Here is an 11,667-nt window from a genome sequence, read left to right on the forward strand (position 1 = left end):
TGAACTATTGATCTTTGTTTTCGAGCTGTGTTTTCAATATGTGTTTTTGTACTCTAGGTCTATGGTACACGGGAGGTTAGTAAAATACTTATTCAACAGGGACAGTGAGAGAGAGAGTCAGCATGAATATCCAGTACACTGTAGATGCTGCTTCCCATTAGGGTCAGGCTGGTTGTCAGAAGTTGATAAGATGTGTTTATCCTAATAGTTCCATTTCGACACAAGCCACGAGGGTTAAAAAGACAATGACGTCAACGTGAGATCTTGTTCTGTTCCAATTGACATGGAACAGTTGTGTGAGACAGGACAGGCTGAGTAATAGAGGTAAAAATAAAAATTGTGTGAACCAGACCTGCTCTCTTTCCCATGACTCATCACTCGAGCAGCAGAAAACACCATCTTAAGACACGACTCATCTAGCCAAGGGCCATTCCTCTTCATCAGTTAGGTGGGTGGTGTGTAGGAGCGGAAAAGCTTACGATTGTGTCTTATGTTACAAATAAACACAACAATCCTACAACTAATACTATACTAACATTCTCAACACTTGAATGGAGGATATTGGCATACCTTGGAGTTGTAATGGTTTGTCCCAGATTCATTACATTATGATTAAATCAACGCAATCTGTAATACAAATTCAAAATAGAGCATGTGTGTGTGTGTGTTCCTGAATGTATGACGGCTAAATGTTGTAGATCTAACTCTTTGATGCTCCCCACAGCCTGTGTCTTACCCAGGCCAAGCAATCATATTATTCTTCCTGTCTCACCTCCATTTATAAGCCAATGTAGCCGGAAAATGGTGCATCTCAAAATGTTTTTTTCTTTTGCGGATGTCTGGTGGAACACATTAGCCATTGCACAATTATGTATCCTTATGTTCGGGTCAAAGAGGATAAATCAAGAAATACAACAAATGTCTTTATGTCTGAACAAATGGTCTGAGATGCTTCTCCCCGGAGGAAGGGTAAGTAAAGATCACTGATGTGAGCCGAGAGCAATTTAAGATTGTTTAAGGTTGTAAACGTCAGTGACCCAACCTCAGCCTAATGGAATTTTATTGGAGGGATACGCAGATACGCTTTGTTTCAGTGAAGCCGAATGGGATAATGTTTTTTTTAGGGAGGTCATTACTTGATCATAGATAGACTTGTAATAAAACACGCTTTGTCAACATTCTTTTATATTTACAGGATGAAATAACTGACCTTGAAAGGTTCATATTTCCCTTCAAAAACTGCAAAAGTAGAATGCGTTTCCAATTTTAGGATGGCCATGATTCTGCAGTATTCTAATTCGTTTTGGATGCTCCTCCATCTATTTAGAATGCAAGAGCATGTTTAGCAGAGAAATCGTCATCCTTGATTTTAAACCATCCTGTCTAAGTATGAACTTCATGGTTTCATTTTGACTTACATCCTCCTCCGTTGTATAGATTGCAATTCCATACATGTTTTCATGTTTTTTTCCAATTTTAAAACAGGGCTATGAAATCCTCAAAACATTTCAAAAAGAGCAATTATGCACTTTTATGTAGTTGTAGAGCAGAGGTATTGTGATTGGCAGCCTTCTTCATCAGTGAGTAAGGTCAGGTCAGGCTGTGGGGTCATTGGGGCCAGGTAATCTTCTTATCAGTCAGTGGTCCTGTGGGGTTAAGGTTATAGGTCAGGGTCAATATCTCCAGATCAGTTTTATATCTGCTCATTTATTTAGGATTTTTGATTGGTGATATCTAGTGCTTGGTTCTATCTGCATCTTTGTCAACAACAAAATGATGTTCAATCTTCTCTACCTACGTATATAGTACTCTAAATACCCCAATTCATGTTGTTAAGTTAAAAAGGATTAAATATTTTTTTAAATGTATGACACCATTCAAACCAATGAGGGTTCAGAACTTTTAATACCAACGATCTCAGAATCAGCTTTACGCAGATAGAACCATATAGTCCCAAGCTCTCAATATTACTATACTTCCTTTAAGCGTTCTGCTCTCTAAGTGGTGAAGGGGCACCCTCTCATGAAATGTAGCCTTTCATTTTTGGAATGCATGCTTCCAGACGCTAGGGCTCTGTTTCAGCAGAGAAGCCTATCATTTTTGCCTTTCGTCTGCCAAGGACCTCTCTCCTTCTTCTCCTGGATTTATGAAATGGCTTTTTCATGTCATGTCAAGAGCCATGTTGACTGGCATAAAGGTCTGCCTCTTCAGAATACCAGGGCAGGATTTCTGCATTTCTACAGTTTGATCGCTGCCAGCTAATTAGCGTGGCATTGTCCCGTGTTCGCATTGCCAGGAATAACTAAAGCACCTCACAAAAGCTTCCCAGAGAGCAATTCAGCTGTGCTCAATGGCCAGGGCATACTGATGAACCTGCGTTGTTGCATTAATGTCAGCTGAACATTGAAAGGGTGATAATTATAAATCAGGCATGTGTTGAAGAAAACAGTGTTAGGCCATTTTCAGAACAGAAAGGGCCAGATTTACTGAATCAACTAGAATGTAGTCAATTATAATTGCTTGTTAAAAGGCAACAACTGGGCCATGATCTTGGATTGTTGGGGAACGTGTTGCCTATACATGTACTGAACTAATGTCTGAGTAACACCTTCCATTGTTTCAAGTGTGGTAATACTGTGTAATACCACTGTAATTACAATGCAATGATTTAAGTACTAAGTAACAATATGTTAACACTATGTTAATTTAGCTTTAATTTGCTTATCTAGATCATTCTAAAAACAGTACCTAATCATTAAAGCCATAGTCTTACGATATACAACTTAATTAAAATGAAATAAAAAAACATTAAAAACCAGAAGACTACCTCTGTTTTCCTTGACATGGAAAATAGATAAAAAATGTAATAATCGTCATTTACAACGGGCCCTTAAAAAGATGTACTTGCGATAACATACTGGCACATCTTTGCTTCAAAATGCAGCATAGATAATTGATTAGCTCAAATCCCTAAGCATCTCTTTTAAAACACCCACCTCTTAAGGTGTCAGCATACTTCAATTTGGCTGGCGCCTAGCCGAACTTGGCTAGTCGAACCAAACGAGAGTGCTTGCATGTTCCCTTAAAAGACCTTCGCTTGAAATGTTTTACAAAAAGCGGCAATAGTACTGTTTGTCTGTTTTAAGATGCCTAAGCCAGCCACTTCCTCAAATAGTCAGACAACTCTGTCATTAATATTTATGTTTTTGCCTAGGAGATCTGTCGCACAATAATTTTACATTTAACTAAGATGTTTTGTGCGGTATATCTCAATGAAAAATGTGCATAAAATGAGTTGTCTCTCGTTGAATGACAACAAATACTTTATTGAAGAATCCCTATTGTTGACCAGTTACCAACGAAGAGGCAGTAGACTAACAACTTCGGCTTGCCTTGAATTTCTTTTGCCTGCCTGAACAGCCCAAAAAAATAACAAAATGTCATCATAATATATGCACAAACTCTTCCAAACTGTTTCAGCTTGGAAGCATGCGGATGTTTTTATTCAGTCTCTCACCTAGTCAGTCTGTTATTGCCCAGTGCTCTCTTTATAAACACCTTGGCACAGTGGTAGAACCCTAGAACCGTGACACCCAGGTCTCTCTTTATATACACCTTGGCACAGTGGTAGAACCCTGGAACCGTGACACCCAGGTCTCCTCGCCACACCAGAACAAACTGATTGTGAAACACTTACAGGTTTAGCGATCGGTTTTTTTTCAAAAGGGGGCATTAACCCTAAAAACCCCATCAGGGGTCAAAAATGGCATCATTTCAAAACCCTTTTCTTGATCTGTGTCACGTTCCTGACCTATTTATGTTAGTTTGTTATGTGTGTTAGTTGGTCAGGACGTGAGGTTGGGTGGGCATTCTATGTTTTCTGTTTCTGTGTTGGTTTTGGGTTGCCTGGTATGGCTCTTAATTAGAGGCAGGTGTTTGGCGTTCCTCTAATTAAGAGTCATATTTAGGTAGGCGTTGTCACAGTGTTCGTTGTGGGTGATTGTCTTCCGTGTCTGTGTCTGTACACCACGCGGGACTGTTTACGGTTTGTTCGGTTTGTGTAGCCTATGTTTCCTATTCGTGCGTTTTTCTTGTTTTATGTAAGTACGTCGTCTAGGTCTGTCTACACCGTTTGTTGTTTTTTGTTAGTTTAGTCAAGTTCGTGTTTTCGTTAATAAAATATGTCATTTCACTACGCTGCGCCTTGGTTCCCTCAATACTCCTCCTCTTCAGATGAAGAGGAGGAGGACTGCCGTTACAATCTGTCTGAAATTGTAGGGCATTGTCAAGCAACTAGTTGCCGACGATAACAAATACACAATTTACCGTGATTTATGTGTTAACATGGAGAAATTAAGAATAATCTCTATGGTCTCTATGGTGAAAATGTACACTCAATAGTAAACTTTGTGTATCGAGGAGAAGGAGAAGACCAAGGTGCAGCGTGGTAAGTATTCATAATTAATTTTAATGAATACGAATATTAGAACAAAACAACAAAAACGATAAACGCCCAGTTCTGCAAGGTGACATACACTAAACAGAAAACAACCACCCACAAACACAGGTGGGAACAGGCTACCTAAGTATGATTCTCAATCAGAGACAACGATAGACAGCTGCCTCTGATTGAGAACCATACCAGGCCAAACACACAGAAATACAAAACAAGGACAACATAGAACACCAGACATAGAATGCCCACCCAAACTCACGCCCTGACCAACCAAAATAGAGACATAAAAATGATCTCCACGGTCAGGGCGTGACAGTACCCCCCCCCCCCCCCCCCCAAAGGTGCGGACTCCGGCCGAAAAAAAAAGGAACCTATAGGGGAGGGTCTGGGTGGAAATTTCAACGCGGTGGCGGCTCTGTTGCGGGATGTGGACCCCGCTCCACCTTAGTCTTGGCCCACTTAGGTGGCACCTCTGGAGCGGGGACCCTTACCGCCGACCCCGGACCGGGGACCCTCGCAGCGGGCCCCGGACAGGAGGGCGACTCTGGCTGCTCTGGACTCTGGCTCACGCCCTGACCAACCAAAATAGAGACATAAAAAGGATCTCTACGGTCAGGGCGTGACACTTTGTGATAAAAACACAACATTTGGCACATAGGTAGATGTATGTATCCTGAAAATATATAGATATGGAGCTACCCCAGATTTGACCTCTGGGGGGCATGGCAGTCACTATAGCAACAAAAGTATTCAAAAATGCAAACACATTTCCTTTCCAATTGCTAGCTACAGTTTGTTTCCATTAAGTTGTTCAATGATTTTTTGTCGACATTTAGAAAATTCACATAGAAAATAAATGTGACAATTGCCTGATACACAATGGTTGAAGTGTTAACATTAACCAGTAAGGAAAAGTGTGCATTATCAAGAATTTAAGCTTTCTGCCAATATCAGATATGTTTATGTCCTGGGAAAATTTCTTGTTACTAACAACCTCATGCTAATCGCATTAGCCTACGTTAGCTCAACCGTCCCGCAGGGGACATACCAATCCTGAAGAAGTTTAATAAATTGGCGACCGCCTGTATGCCCTCTCACCTATCTGTTTCACGTTTCAGGTCGCCCGCGAAAGCCAGCATGGATAGAATGCAGTAACTGACTAATATTTGCTATATTCTAATAATTATCATGTGCCAACATATCGCCATGGTCCGTGCCATACTGAAAGTTTCACTCCTGCAGATCTTTAAAAATTGGATAGTGAAGCTTGACAGACAAGCAGAAAAACAAGTTGAAGCAATTCAGGCATTATTGAAAGTCAGGACAATCCTTGATTAGCAAATAAACATTTTTTTTTATCATTGAACATTTTGCAAGCAGTAGGCATTTAGAATGAAATGTGCAGTGGAGGGCCCCGCATAACTTCAAAATTATTTGGTTTTATCATCATTTAAAATTAAAATAAAAACAGGTTCCATTATCATTTGAAAAAAACACCCCTGTTGAATGGATAAAAATGTTGTCGATCTTTAGAAAATGTATCCTACATCTGCCGTTTACATTGCACATGTCGATATTTTTTTTTGCAACATTTCTTTTGTCGGATATATTTGGGTCAATAGTAAACCTGCCTAAATGTCTCTATACCAAGTTGATAGTCTCATCTTCCTGTTGCAATCGAAACTTACTTGATAGCCCATAGCGTTCCAAAGTTAGAGCTATGTAAAAGTCGGGTGGCACCGGCGCCCACATCGCCCACATCGCCCACATCGGTGGTCATCTTAGGTGGTATGGGTATTTCAGATTAGCTACATTTTCAATTTCTCCACCTCTGAGTATCACAGAAACACACTACTTTGAATGAATAACAGACAAATGTTCATAAATTGGCTATAGTGAAAAGGATCAGAACATCTGCTCCAAACATGAAAAAAACAATTTTTTTTAAGTCTATTTAAAAATGTGACTATAAATGTGTGAACATTTTAAATCATATGCTTATTTGGGGGAATTCACTTGTGTAGAAAAGGTTAATAAAATAAAAAAGTGTAACTGTTTAAAAGAAAGTGTCTTTTTTGACATCATTTCCAATTTGGTGGTGATAGGGGTCCAGAAATGTTGCCGCTTATAGGGTTAAGCACGGTCTCATTATTCTACAGGGCCTCGTTCAACGGGCAGAGACATTGATAGCATGAGTCGCGTTGGCATCAGCCTTTGATGTGTGGCAAGGTCCCATTTTTCCTACTTGATCAGATCTTCGGGAGAAATTTTTTCGCATGCCTCAGCTCCCCGTCCTTATGTCTAACTTGGTTCAGAGGCAGAAATAATTGTTTTGACACAAGCCCTGAAAGAGTAGTCTATTAGCCTGGGCGTTATGCATGGCCCATTTCACATTTTCTTTGTGATGCTACCGCAACGAACAATATGGTCAATTTCAATGGCAGTTTGCAGCCCCAAGAGACAGCCATGCAGATAGGGATCTGCAATCTTTCCCCAGATTATTTTCCATACTTTCTTTAAAGTGCACTAATAATACCCACATGTACAACATTTGTTTTTACAGTGCCTTGTAATGTCCATAGGCAACTGGTATGGTGCAGTATTACGCAATATGCAGTATAAGTATTATGCAATATACAGTTTAAACACCCTCAAAATGTTATGGATGTGGAGTTACAGCTCAGGCATATTCTTAACCAATATAGAAGAGGATTGTGATTTCCCCTGGGGGAAGGCAGCCAGACCATTGCAGATATTTGATTCAAACAATAGATTCTCCTCAAAGATATTCAACAGAGCTAGAGAGGAGGCTAATTTTCCATTTCTACGTTTGTGTCACTTAGCAGATGTTTTTATCCTGAGTGATTTACTAGAGCAATTAGGGTTAAGTGCCTTGCTCAAGGGCACATCGGCAGATTATTCACAGAGTCGGCTCTGGGATTTGAATCAGTGACATGTCAGTTACTGGCCCAACGCTCTTAACCGCTAGGATACCTGCCACGTTTGAGAGAGGTAGAGAATGGTGTTCATTTACATGTGATTTTTAAAAAGATATTCAGTGTCAATGTCTATGACTCCCCCTTTATCAACCATTTAGTGCTGGTTTAAATTGTTCCGGAAGACTACTATGTCGTGGATCTAGCATAGTTAACTGCACGTTTATAAAACATGTCTTAGGTATGGATGATAGAACCTGTTTTCATTCATATTGCAAATGCAGTGTTCTTTAAAAGTGTTCCCCCAAGTACTTCATCATTCTCTGGGAAAAACACTTTGCATTTCTCAACAGACTTTCAATAAATCATTTGACACATTTAGTTTGCCACAAATCCCATCTCAAAAAGTCATGAAATGCAGATATCTCCCTAGACACAAAGTATTTTCGTTTTCATGACACACTTTCTTAGATTCCCTAATGCAAAGATCGAGAAAAGGGAATTGCTGTTGGGTAGGCTTATGTTCTGGCTACAAATCAAGTTGTGTATGACAAAGTCCAGTATAGCTTTGTTGTACATGGAAAACACTGACTTACACCTAGACACTGGAAAGAGTGTTTTTGGGCCACTTGGCCCCAATTGATTTGTCCCGAAACTGTCAAGACTCAGCTGACTTGGACCTATGGTTGGTGAATTTGTTTGTATCTATAGAGCCACTCTAAGATTTGAATAGAGAGTGCATTGAAGCTAAACAAAGTTGTGCAGCAACAAGCCAATAATGCTCTCATCCAAAACTACCCTCATTTGCATTCAGCGATGTGAAATGTCTGGTGTTTTACTAATTCTTATACTAAGCTCTGAAAAGTAACACGTTATTTGTCACCTACCTAACAGGGTAGAAAAGTCTCAAATTAAAAAAGCAAATTATGATTTTATTTTGCTTAGGCGTGTGTTCATGAAATATAAATGCAATCGTGTGCTCATGGCTCATTAACTTAGTGGTTTTAAGAGGAAATCCTTGCCTTTTATCATTTTCAATCAACATCTACATGAACAGTCAATTTAAGTACAGATGTAGGATCTTAATTTGAGCCAGTTTGCTGCAGCAGGAAAATAATCCTGCACCATCAGGAAATGTGAATTATTATGTGGATTATAATTAATGGAACTTTTGTATCGGTTGATACATTTTTTGTAACGGAAAATCAAGTCTGCAATTTCAAAGTGCAAACTATAAACTTCAGAAGCCTTTTAAAACTTCAAATACACTACAGTTTTCCTACAACAGGTGATCAAATTAAGATCCTACATCTGTAGTAGAAAAAAAAAATTGTAATGTCCTTGTATGTTACAAACATTACAAATATTACAATGCATTTAAAGTTAACTGTATCATACGTCTGTCCATATTTTCTTCCCATCTAATACTTTCCAAAGGCAAGTGTGGAATTCGATTCAACAGTGGGACACCAAATTATTTTCCCTGTGTTGGAAGGCAGCCATCCAGTGAAGCGTAACATGGCCATATGAATACACAGTACCTACAGAAAGCAATTCCATTGCTGAATAAAAGTGTATCAGATGCAAAAACACACATTAATTATTGACACACATGCTACAAAAAATAAACACCTCTCCAAGGACGTACTGCAAGGCCATCTTCCACTAGTGCTCCACACACCCTGACGTGTACAAACCAAAAGTTGTCTGTCAAAAAAAACATGTATATATTTTGACAAAGTAGTTTTATACAAAGCCACCCATAAAATAAAGTGTAGTTATAGTGCTTGTTATGGGAAAAGATCAACATTGTTTTATGATATACGGCCCCGGTGTGAAATGGGTAATAGACCTCTGACAAATGTAGGCTTTTCTTATTTCCGTTCTGTTAAGCACAAAGATGGGTCCTGATTGAACTGTTAAGTAAAGTGCACACATTTTCGCCCAAATGCCTTTTCCACTCCACTCAGTAATGACATTTTCCGGCGCGTCGGCTGGAAACATGGTATCGTCCCAGGTATTTCACAGTGGCCTGTCCATCTAAATTCTCTCCGATGGACTCGGGTGTCCTCCTAAGCGTAAAGTCTCTCCGCACCTTTGACTCAAGAAAGCTCTGTTTTGAATTTGTGTATGTCAGCTTCTGATGTTGTTTATGCGTTCCCATGCTAATATATCTTCCAAACACACTGTGAAAAAGTGAGATAAATCTTTTGTCAAAATCATTTCCCATTGCATTTGATATTAGTTTGGGTATTCTCCTTGCTCTGGGAAATTTGCTCTGCTTGTACTCCCTCATGTGTGGAGAATAGGTGAACAGTCCCTTGAGGGTTGAGAGTAACTTTTCACATCAATATGCTATCTACATGAATGCAAGAGTGACTACAACACGTTTCATATTTGATGTAGCTACTGTAAGCCATATGGCTTAAGTGTGCCTCTTAATCATGGCCATACATAAATCATCATATTTGAATCCTTCATGATTCAAGAGCTAACTGTTGATTGGTCTCTGGTCTCAGTTGTATTATGACGTATCTAGGAGCTGTGCACAATTCAGTAGTCAACCCCATGCGTGGCAATGGTCAAAATGTTTGGTTGATGTACAATCCCTTTCCTTTGTATGCTTGTTTTCTATTGGGTTCTTATACCGTTCAAGCACTGTGAATATGCCTCTTCTAATCAGTGTCGAGTTCACACTGTGTAAAGACAAATAGTTGTATTTGTGCAACTCTTTACGCTGCTGTTTCCACAGGGCAGTTAACAAAAGGGTCAGGACTTACCCCTTTACAGTCTGTTGAGATTTAACTGTGTGGCCTGGCTGTGATTCCAACCTGAGTCCCAGAAACAGCTTAGAGAGGGCACCAGGCCATTACCATACTGACATTGGGGATTGTGTCTATTGAGGCCAGTCCATTAGACATGCAGAGCATGTTTTGCTCCACTGAGGGACTTGCCCACCTTGGGTAGATTTGAATCAGTTCCAGGCAGGGAGAGGTTTGTTTCCCAGAGGTCACTGTTATACGGAAGTGTACGCTTATGGAGGCATGTTAACTCTCTGGTGGCTACATCAGACCCAGATATGTTCAGCCATACTTGATCGTATCACACGGCTTGGATAAGGGCTTGATCTTTGACTGAACAAGTGGGTGAAAGCTGCAGTAGATATACAGTATATATTTTGTATTACAGCACATACTACTGTAGTGATGGTGTTTGGTATTATATTTGTCGATCACAGGCTTGGCTGGCTTTGCATGAGCATATGCTGTTTGAATCCCATTTAATCGCGACAGACCACTTGTTGCCGTATCACCAAAAGGCTTTTTCTGGGAAAGGTGAAGCCAAATTTAATCCGGCATGTCATTTTTATCAATTGACACTTGTGTCCAGCCTGTAGGAAAAATAAAGGGAGGATAAAACTGGAGCTCTAATTCCTTAAGGGCACTGCTCCGTAAATGTCTATCCTTTTGATGTGGGAATGCAGATGATCTTGCATGCTAATTTGACTGCTCTGAATATTTGCTAAGTGTTTGGAAAATGCCTTCCAGTACCGCACGGGTCTGGGCTCTTGAGCCTGGGAGAATGACTCTGTAGCCTATCCCTCCACATGTTAAGCTCCCTCAAGCGTACAGAACATATTTGTCGATATAGATTACAGTTGCTATCCCAGTTGCTATCCAAAAATGTACTCAGGTTTTACACAACTGCTTATTCTTTCTACAGTACAGTGCAGAATTTGGTCCAGGTCCAGGCAAGAGCCAGCATTTACCAGCTGACATGCATTATATTCTCCAGACACTCAAGCAAGGGCTTCCTGTTATTTAGAGTGAACAGGCGTCCGTCCGTATGTTCGTCTTCGGTTGCAAAGGTGGAGCAAAGCAAGGGTATACTTGCAGAACAAATGTTCTCTACTCTTATTGGGGTATTCCATAGGGAAGAGGTTAGTCCCCTGCATCTGCTCCAGCCCTAGCTCCTCTCCTTGGAATTGGTGGGAGGGGGAGTGCACACTATATGATGTAGTACCATTCCCATATGGCTTGACTAAGATTGTGCCGCAAATCACACCAGCCCTCCCTGTTTCAATTCTAACTACAAATGCACTGAAGTCAGCACACAACATGCTGACTGGTTATTGAGATCATCACTAGTTTTGCAGTGTAAACATTCATTTTTTCCACTAGTCATGGTATTATTCAATATTCAACTAACGGTCTCTCGCTCTCTCTCTCTCATTTTTTACTCTACTACAGTCTCACACCTTTCCTCTCAAAAACT

The sequence above is a fragment of the Salvelinus namaycush genome, chromosome 23, assembly GCF_016432855.1.
Source record: "Salvelinus namaycush isolate Seneca chromosome 23, SaNama_1.0, whole genome shotgun sequence".
NCBI lineage: Eukaryota > Metazoa > Chordata > Actinopteri > Salmoniformes > Salmonidae > Salvelinus > Salvelinus namaycush.